This window comes from Lacerta agilis, chromosome 12 (genome assembly GCF_009819535.1).
Source record: "Lacerta agilis isolate rLacAgi1 chromosome 12, rLacAgi1.pri, whole genome shotgun sequence".
NCBI lineage: Eukaryota > Metazoa > Chordata > Lepidosauria > Squamata > Lacertidae > Lacerta > Lacerta agilis.
Window position 1 is genome coordinate 9,679,257 of NC_046323.1, and position 15,979 is coordinate 9,695,235.

General features: G+C 41.4%; 1 protein-coding gene across 3 annotated transcripts in view; it reads left to right on the plus strand.

Moving 5' to 3' along the window:
* The window catches only part of MYRIP (myosin VIIA and Rab interacting protein), a 143,508-nt gene that overhangs the window by 16,220 nt on the left and 111,309 nt on the right, over positions 1-15,979 (plus strand). The gene's annotated exons all lie outside the window — the stretch shown is intronic.

Consider the following 15,979-nt stretch of genomic DNA (forward strand, 5'->3'; position numbering starts at 1 on the left):
CCATTGCTACATACTTTCAATTTATGCAAGAATATTGCAACACTATCCATCTCCATGTTAGTGATTGGCAATGAGCAACATTTCATGTATTTCATTTGGTCAGTGGTTTAGAGCTGTGTTGAAAGAGCAAAACGTAATGTTGTCGTAACTGAAATTCCTTTGGTTCTTTTCTGCAAGAAGCACATGAAAATGTGGCTAATAACTCGGTTGAACTCTATGATAGGGCAATATTTCTAAAGCTTGTTTCTCAAATATGTTGTAAGGTCAGCTTTGGAGTGTTTTGATGAGCTGTCAACAGATTTGGTATATATTAAAACGTGTTATGTTAATTAATGCAACATTCGAGTTCAGAACTTTAGATGTCACCGATGACACGAATTACTCCCACATGCCTCCTATATAATACTAGTTTATATTCAACCTACAGTAAGAAGCTGAAAGTATTTCCTTTAAGCACTCCTGCTAGAGAAGGGGTGGGAAGTTTCCCGTGGCTCTGTGTTTACCAAGTGACTCATTTCTGTGTCCATACATAAGACGCTTAATAGACAGAGGTGAGCTCAAAGAGGCTAGGAAAAAATGCACCTGGAACTGTTGTTTTGTACTTCCATTTGATGATAACCTGAAACAACAAGTTAGAATGATGGGCACCTTAACAACTTCACATTGGATGGCAGGATGTGGCAGCTGCTGATTACAATTGAGAGTAATTGCAGTTTTCATCATAATTCAGTGCCTAATCGTATGCCAAAGAATAAGTGATGCAAAGGAGTAATGCAGCTAGAAACAAGTCTGACATTATTTCATAGCAGTACTGGCCCCACTTTTCATCACAACAGTAGTTCTTGGTTCTAGTTGTCACTGAATGGTGAGCTTGCATCTAACTTCTCCCACTTCAGACTGGGCAGGGGGAACTCTCATAACTGAATTATACTCCCCCCCACACAAAGGTATGCTAGAAAATTGGTGTGCCAGGAAGAAGCTCTAATAAACATTCTTTGATTACAGTTGAAAAAATTGAATTGGGTTTTCTAAGGTTGACCTCTAGAGGTTATCAGACGAATCTGCTGGCGCTTTTAAGTTTCTGCTAAGACTATTTCATTGCTGTTGTTTGCTGCAATATAAAATATAAATATTTCAATACTGTTGTTCTCCATCTTGAATACTGTATCAGATGTCCATTAAATATTCCTGGAATTTTATTTCCAGTACGCACAGCAGAATTCCAAGAATTCCAGGTATACTGTGGAACGTTGGTTTGTATTGAAATTCAGATTATAGAATCAAAGAATTGTAGAGTTGTAAGAGACCCTGAGGGTCATCTAGTCGCAACCCCCTCTCATGCAGGAATCCTGCCCACAGCCATTTCTGGGTAGACTCAAACAACCAACCGTCTGGTGACCAGCTAGACGCACTGACCCACTGTGCCATCTACTCCTGTATAGTACCTACATTATAATCTTATATCTGTGTTCCTGGTTCTTGATTTAAAAAAAACAGATTTGGTGGGTTCCTGACTGCAGGGGAAAATAGTTGAAAAACAGACAAAAGGTAAAGAACAGAAAAGGGGTGAATTGGAAGCAGGCAGTAGGTAGCGGGAGACTACTCTATTATTTCACTTATTTGAACATTGTGCATTCAGTACCAATATAGTATTCTGTCAAAAACAACAACAACAAAAACCCCCATAGACTGAATCAAAACCACATGTTTCTACATGCCCAGAACATCAGGCTGTGTAAACTAATACAATGTTTGCACAAACGTTTTGAAGTTTGTTCTAAGATCTCTTGAGTTAACTTGGTTTAAGTTTGTAGGTCAACACCCTATCCGCTAGACAAATTAATAATTATTGGTTAGATCACAGGATGTGGCATACTATGAGATAATGAGTAGCCGGAATGTAAAATCAATATTTAATTATGGATATCTTGTGTATTCAGAAGCTGGGCCTGATAGCCTTATAGGAGAAGTATTATTCACTTTCCTTGGCCGGTAACACAAATGAGACTATGTAAGATAAGTTTTCTTGACTTACTCGTTGGAGACCTTTGATATAACATTTTGGAAACAGGATTCCAGACTAGATGGACCAGGTTCCACTAAAGTTCCTATGTTTATTTGAATGGGACTTGTTTCTGAAAAACAAAAAAAGGATCATGCCTTGGATTGTAGCCCCTCTCTCTAACACATGGTTTTATTTCTGTGTTTTATGAAGGTCAGGGGTATTGTTTGGAGGAGTTTGTTGAGTGCGGTTGTTGCTTTTGGTCTTTTCTATCTTTAGTTTAGATTTTGTTGTGATCTATGTGGAAATTTTTCGGTTTGGTTTTATATTTTTTTTAATGTTTAATTTATTGCTTATGACCACTTTTGTTACACTGTAGTGATGTATTTTTTAATGTTGCAAGCCGTCTTGAGTGTGCTTTGAACTGTGGAAAGGCAGCGTACAAATAAGATTATGTATTCACATGCATCCTTTAAATAAAAATAAATAAATGTTATGCATTAGAGGGCTACAACCAAAGGTTCACATTGCCTTCTTTACCCTCAAAATTTTTCTTGCTTCCTCAGGCTTCATCCTTCCGGTGGCCTTTCCCCAACCAATCATCCTTCCATAGCTCTCCATTGGCTTGCTGCCTTTCAAGGCACTGGCCTCCTTCTCTCGTAAACTGGGTTGCAATTTTTTTGTTACCTGCAAGATGTTCCAGATCAGGAAGGGTCAAACCAGATTAGCACAGGATTTAAATATTTTAAGGAAATGTAGGGCTGCGTCAAGTTATTGGTTTGTTTCTGTTTATTATGCACTTTGTGTTCCCATTTAGCATTTTTATGTTGTGAACCTCCCAGTGATCTTTGGATTAAGGGCAACATACAAATTTAATAAATAAGGAGCCTGGAAGACATGGCAACACAACCTCGTATTACATTTGTTTCTGGTGACTGATGAGAGCTGTCACCTTCCAAGTTTCTATAGCAATAAAGAGCTAATCTCGAAGAGGAAGGAAAACCTTTACGAACAAAAATTATGGAAATTCTCATTAATGCTTTTACAGAGCTTTTATTAACATCGCAGTCTCTAGGCAGATCTGCATAGGGCGGATGCAGCTAGGCCTAATTTTGTTTGGATGCTTGTTCTAGTCTATAGTGCTCAATAGCAGGTCTGAACAAAAAGGCTCCAGCAATGGTGCCTTGATTTTTGGAGCTCCAAATCCCATGATATCCTTTATTGATGCTTCACTTTTCTACTCGGGCAAATGCTCTTAGCAGGCCAAATGTATGTCTTTGACACAATACAGCTACATTTCCTTATGCATTGATGCCTATGCTAACTGAGGTCCATGGAATAGGTATCCAAACAGAAACACTCATCAAATCTGTAAACGAACTTCTGAATTGTTTACATTCTTTATCTTACGAAGAAGCAGAATTATTGAAGACCTACAGCAACCAGCTATATGACATACACTTTTCAGTGAGACAAGCTCCAAAAGTTTAAAATGCTGTTTTCCCTTTTTAACTTTCCTCCGAGAATCCTCAGTGTAAAACGTTAAGTATTAGAGGCATTATTATTGACCCATTTTCTCTGAACCTCCCCTCCTACTGGGGATGCATGACAAGGAGGATCTTATGCAAGAAAAATGTGTTCAGCCCATTTTTCACTCCTATACATTATTGATTGTTGTATAATCAAAAATTGACGTTCCACAAAACAGGATGAATATTTGGGGAAAAAATCCAGCATAGTAGAAGACAGCACATTATTGTTATTATATTTATTTTAAAAATACATTTTTTATTTCATGAGCTGGGCTGTTGGAACAAGGAAGATGGAGAGGAGGAAAAACCAGGAGGGAGGATACTATAGGCTTGGCCCTTGAATAAACTGAGCTAGCAAGTGTTCAGAGGCAACCTGCTCCTCTGTTCTAAGTGTAAGATGGAAGAACAGATTATAGGGCGGTATCTATCTATCTGTCTGTCTGTCTGTCTGTCTGTCTATCATCTATCGTGTCTTGCACATGGCTTAAATCCCTTAAATCCCTTCTCTCTTTAAATATGTTAAGCACTGACTGCATCTCCATTGCCAGAAAATGGCTACATTTTAAAACATACCCTCAGCTTTGCTTCTTACAATTGTTTACATCTGATTTCCATAGCCTCTTTCCTTCCAGAAAATTTTCACAAATGGCTTTCGCCCCTGCGTTCCCTTTTTAAAAATCTGTGTAATCTTCCTTCATCCTCCACGCTCTAATTTAGTTAGATCCTTGTGCCAAGGATCACCAGAGTTCAAACAATGAGTCTGTTTTCAAAAGCAGGATGGAATCCTGGGATGTATCACATGGTAGGGGGTACCTCTGGATATTTGTCTGGTTGAATTCAATAGGACACGTGTGGGTCGACATGGTTAGGATTGTGCTGTGGGGCCATGAAGGGAGACAAATGATATTCACAATGAACAAGAGCAGGGGTCCCCAAACTAAGGCCTGGGGGCCGGATTTGGCCCAATTGCCTTCTCAATCCGGCCCGCGGACGGTCCGGGAATCAGCATGTTTTTACAGGAGTAGAATGTGTCCTTTTATTTAAAATGCATCTCTGGGTTATTTGTGGGGCCTGCCTGGTGTTTTTACATTGAGTAGAATGTGTGCTTTTATTTAAAATGCATCTCTTGGTTATTTGTGGGGCATAGGAATTTGTTCATATTTTTTTTCCCAAAATATAGTCTGGCCCACCACAATATCTGAGGGACAGTGGACCGGCCCCCTGCTGAAAAAGTTTGCAGACCCCTGAACAAGAGCATATTTTCCATTTCTCTTCCACAGATTCTATCAGAAATTGTAATACCTCTGTCTGACATCACAATCAGGTGTCCCTTTCTGATAAATGAAGAACTCAGTCTTCTTAATGCAATTACTTTTGTTGTGCCCCCCCCCCCAGTTTTAAAATGGGACGTATGTCCTCAGAATGCATAAACTGGTTCACACACAGAGCCGTCTCATCCATAGAGGCCGGTGGCGCGGCGCGCCAGGGTGCAGGGCACCCCAGGGGCGCCCCCGCGAGCCCACCGGCATACCGGGCTCCCCCTCCCCAACCCGCCCCCGCCCCCAAGGGCAGGCGGGCACTCACGCGCCTGCGGGCGGGCGGGCTGTAAGCCGCCTGCCCTCGCCTCCCGGAGCCCCAGCTGGAGCGCTGAAGCGGTGCAGGGCTTTGCGCGACCTTCCAGCACTCCAGCTGGGGCTCTGGGAGGCGAGGGCGGCCGGCTTGCAGCCCGCCCGCCCTCCCGCCGGTGCGCGAGCGCCCGCCCGCCCGCCCCTCATCCTCCGCCCGCCAGAGCGCGGGCGCCCACTCCAACGCCACGCCTCTCATCCCCGCTCACCCCCCCCCCCGAGGGGCGGCCAGCGCGGGAGGGAGGCGGGCGGAGAGGCGGCAGGCTGGGGGCGCCGAGGGATCGCTGCGCCAGGGCGGCCGATCCCTCTAAGACGGGCCTGTTCACACATGATGTTTTGCCAAACCATGGCTTAGTGGAAATGCATGAGTGTGGGGATTCCCAGGAAGGAGATTGTGGTTTGTGGCATGTGGTTTGCCTCACTCCAGACAAACCATGCCAAACCCCCAACCAATCCTTGCTTACGGATTGTACTCGCAGCTACAGTTGTGCTGGTAGATATTTTTTGGGCTGTTTACTTTCATAGAGGTTAAGTTCAGTAATGCTTAAGTTGTGTAGAACTGATATTTCTGCTTTTTTGCAACAAGTTCCAATGTGAAAGATTCATGAAACAGGTTTGAGACAATAGCTGCACCTAGACTTCTTTATACAAACTAAAAAAGTTATTGTACTGCTGTTTCCTAAGATCCCATGATCAAAGAATTCCAGGGTGTTTCAGCTTCCATGATTTCTCTTTTCTGACCATAAATAATACCACTGCTGTTTATCCTGGGGTGAAATGAAATGAGTCAGAAATTCCTAATCTTGCCAAATAAGGTTGTTCCCCATCTCCTGTGAAAAGTACTTTATGTAAGATGTCTGAAACTGAAAAATAAGATCTCTAGGAGACCCTGCATGTTCTGAGAAGAGAAGCTAAGAAAACTGCCAATGGTGAACATAAACAACTTCTGTGTGAGCTTGATAATTTCACGAATGTGCTTGGCTGTAATAACCTTTGTCCCCATGTTTTAAATGCCTAGTTTTTCAGTCTGCAAAGTGTTCTTGATCCGTTATAATTAGTTGTGTCCCCCCCCCCCAATCTTGCTTAAATCCTAATACCCAAAGCATGAGACATTACTTACCGGTAGTATGAGACCTAAAGAAACCAAGTGAATGAGTTTTCCAGTTTACAATATCACATTTGCATAGAATTCTCTGGAATAGTTCTTCTAGCTCCATAATTGTAGAAAATTGAATGACTGTAGTCTTTTCTTTTTTTCTTTTTAATCAACTTCACATATAGAAAAGGGCAATATGGAAATCGCATATACTTCATGGGTTTTTTCCCTGGACACAGTTGTTCCTTCTACAGCAACCCTATTAAAAGCAACACAAGGATTCATGAGTATCTATATGTATCGCACATCTCTAAATGCTATTATTTGATATGTTGTACCAAACATGGTGGTGTTCAGAAGCACTGGGACGTAAATTCTATTTAATTGCAGGGCAATGAAACAAAACAAAACAGCAGTTAGAACCAGCATGTTTTTGGTTCCAAGAAAACAAAATTATTTCAGTCACTGTCTTTTGAGCCAAATATTATTACATTGCCCTCATATAAACAAACCCACCATTTTGCTCCTTCCTCTTCTGTAATTTTAAATTAGATTAAGCAACATTAGATGAAGAACAACACATTTTAAATGTGTGAAATTAATTTATTTTTGAGTTAGTGCTGTTAATCAGAATGTTATAAAACACTTAACAGAACAAAGCATTAAGTTCTCTCTTCATTGACCATGTCTGGATGTTGGTATCTCAGCTTAATATTTAAATCCACCTCACTTGGGCAAATCAGTATTTCTCAGTCTATCCTAATTCACAGGGCTCTTATGAGGCAAAATCTGAAAATCATGGAGGAAGGGTAGCAATGGGATAATTTCAAAGGAGTCTTGAGCAGCTGCTTCAGTACATAATGGGACAATATCTCCCCCACCCAACCCCAATTTCCTCCACCCATTGCTGAGCAGAGCAGAAACATTATCACTGCACAACAGCAAGTTGCAATGGGGGATATTTATTTTTGGTTATGAGAATGTCTCCTAAGTGATGAATTAAGTTAGCGGAGTCCCAAAGGGAATGTGTGATTGCCACAGACAGCAGCAGCAGACTTGTCAGAACAATGCTGTCAAGCCCCCCCGGGTAATTTTGATGCAAGAGTTCGCCAAAATTTCGATCTGTGGCCTGGGACTATTGGGGAAGAAGGAACTGGCAACAGCAACCAGAAAGGAATCTTAGTTTTGACAATATATGCAGCACACAACCTTGTTATTACCAACACACACTTTCAACAAAATAAATAAATTAAAAACATAATGGAGGCACCCTCAGTCAAACCACTGGCACCTCATAGACTGGGTAATTGTCCTAGCTGAAGATTGCCGCCATGTGCTCCTTACCAGAGCTATGATGAGTGCCAGTGACTGCTGAACAGATCACCAATTAATATGTTCCATAATAGCTGTCAAGATTATACCTAAACACAGGCTTCAAGGAAGGAAACCAAGGCACAAAATCAACACTCAAGCCCTTCAAGATCCTATTAAGCAGAATTGCTTCCAAACAACTCTTAAGGACCATCTGCTTTTGGAGTTCCCTGATAACATCAAGGGACACTGGACCAAACAAAAAACATCCGTTATTGTAGCCGGTGAACAAACTATTGGATACAAAACCAAGAAACACCAAGACTGGTTTGATGAGAATGATAGTGAGATTGAATGCATTATTGACAAGAGAAGGAAGGCCTTTTCAGATCTGGCAAAGAGATAGAAACTGCACCACTAAGAAAAAACAACAACGTATGCCAACACTAAGGATGAGGTTTAAAGAAGAACCAGAGAACTAAAGAACACCTGGTGGATAAAAAAGCTCAAGAGATTCAGCACTTAGCCGACACTCCTGATGCAAAGAACTTCTTGAAAGTCACAAAGACCATCTATGGGCCAATAAATCATGGCATATGCCCCCTACGCCTAAACAGACTAAACTCACTTATAAAAGATATAGAAGCTATTGCACTGTACTGGAAAGCATCTCCTTAACCATAACTCTCCAAATCTGGGGCAGTTGTGTACAGCTATTAACCAAATGAAAAACAACATAGCCAGCAAACCTGATGGGATACCTGCCACCAAGTCTTCAAAGTGGGTGGAACTGAACTTACACAACAACTTCACAAGCTCATCGAAAAAATCTTGGAGAGAGAGAAGATCCTAGCAGACTTCAGGGATGCCAAAACTACCAACTTTTATATATCTAAAAAAGGTGATAGAACCAATTGCGGAAACTATTGAGGCATCTCTTTATTAGCTGCAGCCGGCAAAATTCTTGCAAGGATCGTAGCAGCTTGGGGTTGTCTTAAAATCCCTGTTCTTTCTTTGCTTCAAACAAAACCAAATGTTTTCATCTCCTTTTGTTTTCAGAGGCCAAAGAAAATGATGAAAGCAGGATGAGTGGAGGCAAGGACAAGTGCAGGACAGAGAAGACAGTGTATTAATATGTGAAATAGGGCATAAGAAATAAAACAATAGAATTCTGGATGGCCCCTGGAAAAACAGGGAAAGCTGGACTATGACAGAAGAAAGAAGGGATAGTGAAAACCAAGGACCATAAGGAATGCTGGTGATGTACGGATATAATTCTGGCCAGAAGTAGGTGCACTTATAACTTGAAATACATAGGTATGGCAAAACACCCTACACAGCACCTCCTGATTCAGATAAAGCTGTGTGTCATTAACCTACTGATTATACCATGCTCCAAATCCCAGTGGTTTTGTATAGCTGTAGGAAACAGAATGGACTTTTATAGGACCCCACAGTTCAAAAACCATTGAGGAACAGTCCCCTAGTGCTGCTTTCTGGCAATGACCCTGTCGGTAGGAGCAGAGCATTACCTCCCTCCCACCTCTGAGTCTTACCAGAAGGACACTATGGCCAATGCTTAGTGGAATCAGATATAATTTCCACCTTGGGCCCTTCACCTTGGGGCTATATTTGCCTGGACTGGCATTCTGAAACTTGCTTCTCCCGGCTGCACATCACACCCTGGCTCCTGTTCTCTGACTCCAGTTTGGAGCCAAGCACAGCTTCATTGGCCTGGAAGATCTGGGCCTGTTAGCATAAATATTTTATCTGTTTATTCCAAGTCATTTGGCAAGACTGCGGCATTCAATTCCTAATATCAGCTGTTTAAAATTGTTTAATGGCAGTCAGCAAAACACGCACATGCTGCTCTTCCAGGGGACAGGAGAAGGAAACAACTGTGCACAATTCTGTTTTATTTAGTTCTGTTCATACACGAATGCAACTATTGGCCTGATCCAGCAGGCTCTTATCTACTTTTCCATTGCCCTCTGAAGTGGAGAGCCTTCTGCATTCATTTGTTTCCACTACCCCCACATGTGTGATTTTGCATGAGTAGAAAGCCTGAAGTGGGGCTTTAAAAATCGCTTACTTAACCTAATGTGTAGTATGTCTTCTGATTAGCTGCAAGTATCAATGGCATGAGCCCTTTCTGTCTGTGTTACGTGAAAAGCTTTCAGCTTAAAATTCCAGAAGCAACCCATGTACCCATGTACCCCTTCCTTCTTGTAGCACATCTGCTTCACCATTAAGCTATATCTTATTTGTAAAATAAGATCAGGGGCTCCTGGTATCCCTGAACCGTTTGAATGTTCTATGAGTCTGCTGGTTCCAATACCCTGTGGTTTTTCCATGGTGTCTTCAGTGTTTCAAATAGTGGACTATATAACGTTAGGTGTAATGAAACCCTTTTCAGATCATTGGCATTATTTTGCTTTCCCCCATACTTTTGTGCAATAGAGGCACTGTGGTTTAAACCACAGAGCTTAGGGCTTGCCAATCGGAAGATCAGTGGTTTGAATCCCCACGATGGGGTGAGCTCCTGTTGTTCAGTCCCAGCTCCTGCCCACCTAGCAGTTTGAAAGCATGTCAAAGTGCAAGTAGATAAATAGGTACTGCTCTGGTGGGAAGATAAACGGCATTTCCATGTGCTGCTGTGGTTTACCAGAAGCGGCTTAGTCATGCTGGCCACAAGACCTGGAAAAACTATCCGTGGACAAATGCCAGCTCCCTCGGCCTATAGAGCGAGATGAGCATGCAACCCCAGAGTCGTCCACGACTGGACCTAAGGGCCATTCCATGAAAAATGAGCCTGATAAGAATGCTAGATGAGCGCTGGACTTTGGTGAGGAAGATTCCAAACGTGCAGTCTAACCATTTTTTAAAAAGCTAAAGACAAAAGAAGTTTATTTTATGGAACTTCTTTTCAAAAGTCCACCCACGTAGTCTTCACAGAAGTGTTCAAGTTAAAAGTTTTCTAATGATTGTCCCACCCGTGACAGCATTTTTTTTCCTTAATTTTGTATTGTTAAATTTCTTAAACTTAATTCCTGATTGCATAGTTGTAACCAATAAATACTGATTTAAATAGATGTGCTGAGTTTATCATTGATTCACCTCCCAACTCACAGAGTTTTTCCATAAATCAAACTTATCTCAAGCTCCATGTCCTTTTTTTTGTCCCACCCGTGAGAACACTTTTAACATTTAATAAAATTGTCAAAAATATCCATAATAATAATAATAATAATAAATTAGTAAAATGTTCAGCACCTTATTAAGAACATAGTTTAAATTTTGGTTGTTAATTTTTATGTATATTTACATTGTTACACATGTGTGAATACCAAAAAACATGGTCAAAGTGTCCCACCCGTGATAATGGAATGGCCCCTAACGGTCACGGGTACCTTTACATTTACCTTTCGTTGTCCTTTTCAATGTTTCCCTCTCAATTTATGTTTGTTTAGAACTATATTTTTCTAGGGCTGAAAGCATTAATCAGATTAATTTTTAGATTAATCAAACCAGTTTATATCAGATCAAAAATGTAGCTTTTAATTGGATTTTTAATTGGATTTAATGAGCATTGTTCCCCTATGGATCAATGTGTAGCAATGATGGAATTATTATAAATTATCTATGACAGACACTCCTCTTCACCCCATGGTTGAACCAATTTGAACACCCCTTGGAAAGGGATTTACTCTCCCCCCCCCATTTATTTTCAGGGTACAACCTCTGCTCCCCTACAAAACTGCCTAGCCATTTTAATGAGACTTCTGACTGCTGTTTTAAAAGTTAGCTTCTGGTTATATAGCTCCATTCCTCACAGTCGGAGAGCAGATGTACCCTTTAAAAAGAAACAGGCTGAACGTGTCAAGGTGATACCCACAGTGCAGCTATTGATCTACTGCAAAACTATACTCACATTCGTGCTGGGACAATATATTGTGAGCAGGAGTGAGAAGTGGGAAATTGATTTGCATTTTACTAAGTGATGTCATCAAGGCTCTTTGTTTGCAGGTCCTGTGTTCTTTAACTAGGCAGATTGGCCTTCTTTAGTGCCTCTTATTACAGTGGAACCCCAGGTTACGTACCCCCCCCCCCCGTGTTGCGGATGTTCGAGTTGCGAACGCCCGCAACCCAGAAGTGTTTCCGGAGCGCACGCAACCCCCAGATGCACAGAAGCGTTCTGCGCACTTCGCACATGCGCAGAAGCGCTCAAGTTGCGCTTCATGTGTTTTTGTGTTTTTTTGGTTGCGTTCGTGATACACACGCCCGCGTTACGTACTGCGACCCGGAACAGTATGGCATTGTTTGTCCCAGACGATAACCTCTAAGATTCCAAGGTAAAGTTAACATTTCCATTGACAACTTCTATCCTCTAGCAGTAAATTAGGAAATGAGTACAAATGTACTTGCAAGTGAAAAACAGTACTCTGACAAACTCAGTAAGACTACAGTATACAGATAGTGGGCATTTTAAAAATAGTTTGACAAGTGTCAAGCTGTCTGTTGGGGTTAGGATCTGCTCCCCTCCCGCTTTGATGCAAGCTAGGAATATCTTTATTTAAAATAAAGAAATGTTACAAAGTCCCATGTTACAAAGAAAACAAAGAGTAAACAGACTGTGCATCTGATTCCTATATTCAATGATATTATAAACTGTTTCATATACAGAGGTTTATCTTGTAAATTCCAGTTCTTTTCTCAGTCATGAAGTTTAAATATTTTGTAATTTAAACCACAAAGAGAATTATTTGGCTGATGCTTGTTGAACCGCAACAACCTCAAAATTCCTGTTGATTTTAAATCTCATTTTGTTTTAGGACAATAACATTGTTGCCTGCTGTTGATGGTGGTACTTCTGGATCTTTTGCTGTCGCTTGAGGCTCAGGTGGCATCAGTGGCATGGAGTGCCTTCCACCAGCTTCCTTTCTGTCTTCCTTGCTTCCTGCCTTCCTTCCTTCCTGTCTCTAGCTTCTGTTGTCTGTGCTCTGGTAACCTCTAAATTAGATTACTGCAATGCATTATACACGGGACTACAACAACAAACCTCTAAAGATGGTTCAGAAACTTCAGCTGGTACAGAATTTGGTGGCCAGGTTGTTCATTGGGGCAAGACAGTTTGAGCATATTATACCGATCCTGGTCTGACTGCACTGGCTACCAATTAGTTTCCAGGCCCAATTCAAAGTGCTGGTTTTGACCTATGATGCCTTAAAAGGCTCAGGACCTCAATGCTTCTCTCCATATGAACCTACCCAAATCCTGGAATCATCATCTGAGGTCCTTATTCATGTGCTTCTTTGTCCTTTTGTCCTTCCGGGCTCTGGTGCTTTTATGCTTTACATTTTTTATTCTTAATTTTCTTTATTTTTGTCATGTTTGCACTTTTTAACAAAATCGGTAAAACGTTAAATGTTAAATCTACGTTATCAGATACAGTGGTACCTCGCAAGACGAATGCCTCGCTAGACGAAAAACTCGCTAGACGAAAGGTATTCGCTAACGAAAGGGTGACTCGCAAGACGAATTTCCCTATGGGCGCGACTCACAAGACGAAAAATTTTCGCGTTTCCCCCCCGTCAAACCGTGCTTCCCCGTCCGTGCTTCGCAAGACGAAATTTTCGCTAGACGACAGCACTCGCAGAACGAATTTCGTCTTGCGAGGCACCACTGTATTATACTGGTTGATCTCCAACAATTCTTCTCTAGCTCACCTCCCTGAGCACCTCTGTAGGATCTTGGCCAAGTCCTGATTGGCACTGTTTTAAGCTACCTCAATGAATATTTGCTTTGAATGTCACAATCAGCTGTTGCAACCTGTTTTTACAGTTTTTGTATCTTTAACATACATAGATTTCAGTCGTGTCTTACAAACATGATGCAAACAGAGCAAAACAAAACACCGGAGTGACATGCCCACAAACTGAATTTCTTTCAAGTAATGAAGTTCTTGCCCTGTTTTCAGTTCGTAAATTCTTTTGTGACTTGGCAACATGTTCTGTCTGTGCCCAAAGGATTTCCTCTTTCCTGACTTGGAACTGTAAAAGAAAAAGGGCCCTTCCATTGTTTTGTATTTGTTTGTTCTAAAGCACGGTAACCAGGCGAAAAAGCTTGCAAGAGTACATATACAGAACATTGATATAATTCAATGTTTGTGTATGTGTGTGCTGTGGTGGATGGGGTGGGGATGTCCAAATTATGGACCTGATCAAGTCTCCTTTCATCTGCCTTTCTCCCCTCTTGCAGCTTTCCATTATCTTTTTTTTTGTAGTTGGCTCAGGGATTTGAGTTAGCGCTGGCCCCTTCTTGTTCTTGTTCTTTTGCCTCTTCCCCATTGTTTTCTCTGCAGGATGGCTGGGCACACTATGGCGCATAGTGCTGGTATCCCAGGTGGAATCTACACACATTTAAAAAACGCTGTGAAAATGCTTTATTTTAAAAGTTTTGAGGGAAAAAAATACATTGAATTTTGTATAGCTCACTTTCGCCCTCTAGTGTCACATTTGTATATTGCACTTTACAACACATGTAAAATGTTTTATTTGTAGCTGAGCCCCCAGTCACCCAACATCTTAATTTGCTTTCCAGTTTCAACACAGATAGTGCTGATTTGTGGTTGCTGGATATTGTGGGAGGATATCATTGACTGGTGATGCATGCAGTCGCTGGGTGAGGAAGATGTATGGGGCGAGGGAAAGAGAGATGGGGGTTACATTAGATGGTGGAGCAAGGCTTGTTTTCGTGTACATAAGCGGCATTTATTGCCAAAAGATTGTGGGTGGGGTAGAGGACCAATCCACATATCCCGAACATCCTCTTGGCAAACCATAGCCCAGAGTAAGTCTCACCAGTAAGAGCCAGCACTTGTTTTTCTCCTCTGAAATTTGACCTAAATATGCATCATGATACATCAGTGCAGTACATTCAAATTTATGCCATTGCCCTGTGCCCTAGTCTTTTAAGTACATAGCTTGGGCCCTGGTGAGTGACTTATGAGAATACATGACAAGAGAGCCATTTTCTTCCATTAGTAATAACAGATACTTTCTAGTAAATAATCAAGCTGATCAAGCTATTGTACTAGTACAGAACATGCAGTCTTCTAGATGATGTTGGACTACACCTCCTATCATTCCTGTATGGGGGTGATGGGAGTTGGAGTCCAGCAACATCTGGAAGGCCACAATTTCCCCCCGGGGAAGGGCAGAAGGCAGGCAGGAGGGTCTTCCCTCAGAAACTTACTCACTTCTGTTGTGTTAGCTTCAGCGTTGGGGGTGGGGAGAAACAGAATAAATTGTTTTTGTCTATATGAAAATGGAAATCTGAACCCAAGGTAGTGTTTTCCCCCTTCCCAAGCAGCTCTCTGTTGCTACATTCACTTTTATTCCATCTCTCCTATGGCTTGATTTGCAGCTGAAACTGGTTCAACTGCTCCGTTGACAAAGTGAGCCAGAAAGTACAGTCTATTTGTCTGAGTGCGCTGTTTTTTGCCAAACTGGCAGAAGTGAATAAAAATCATATTTGTCATTAAGTTAGTTGCTATGAGTCTGAGTACACGTTCACATGGAGCTAAGCTACTATGTAGGATTCTTCTTACAGACGTCCGATTTTTTTTAACTGAAAAAGTGGTGCTTTCTGGATGTGTGACATCCTAATATATATTATTCATAAGGACTATATTGCTTTTCTTAAAAGATAATTGTCTTTAGACAGGAAAGTAAAACTCCTCCATTTATCATGGAAGCATTTTAAGGATTTTGGAACCATCCTTCTTACTATAGACATGAATAAAATACTGTTGGTGGCATGACCTCTCAGTTGCTTCAATTATATACTTTCCCCTCTTTTGTGGCACATCATACTCTTGTTTCCTGTCGTATGAAAAATGTATTTTGTATTGCAGAGACATAACTACATAAAAGTTCAAGGACAGCAGCCAAACTCAGGATAAAAGTGAGCAGATTAATTACTGTGGTGTGTGTTTGCAATGGCATCAGGTCTCAAAGTCAGATACAAAGTGATTTCTCCACTCTGGGGCCATTGCTTGTAATGTCCATAAGCTGCCGTCAGGAATGCCATAAAGTGATGCGGAGCCTCTGCAGTAAGTGGTGCTACATATTAAGACCCGTGTGTAGAGTTCACAATACAGATTTTATTTGTAGTGGTCCTCTTGTGGAGGCCATTTTCTGTATAGGGGTCCATAGTGTCAAGTCAGTTCTTAGCCACCTCATGCTATCTTTAAAATTGCTCAGGTTAACAGTGGGTGCCTCCAGTCTGTAAATATTTTATGGAAGGGATTCAAGCACAGACTGTAAATTTAGGCTTCCTGGAATTGAAGTGGATTAAAGCACTAAGCTGCCCTAGCACAATGAATCCGCTTTTAAAAAGAAACAGATCTATT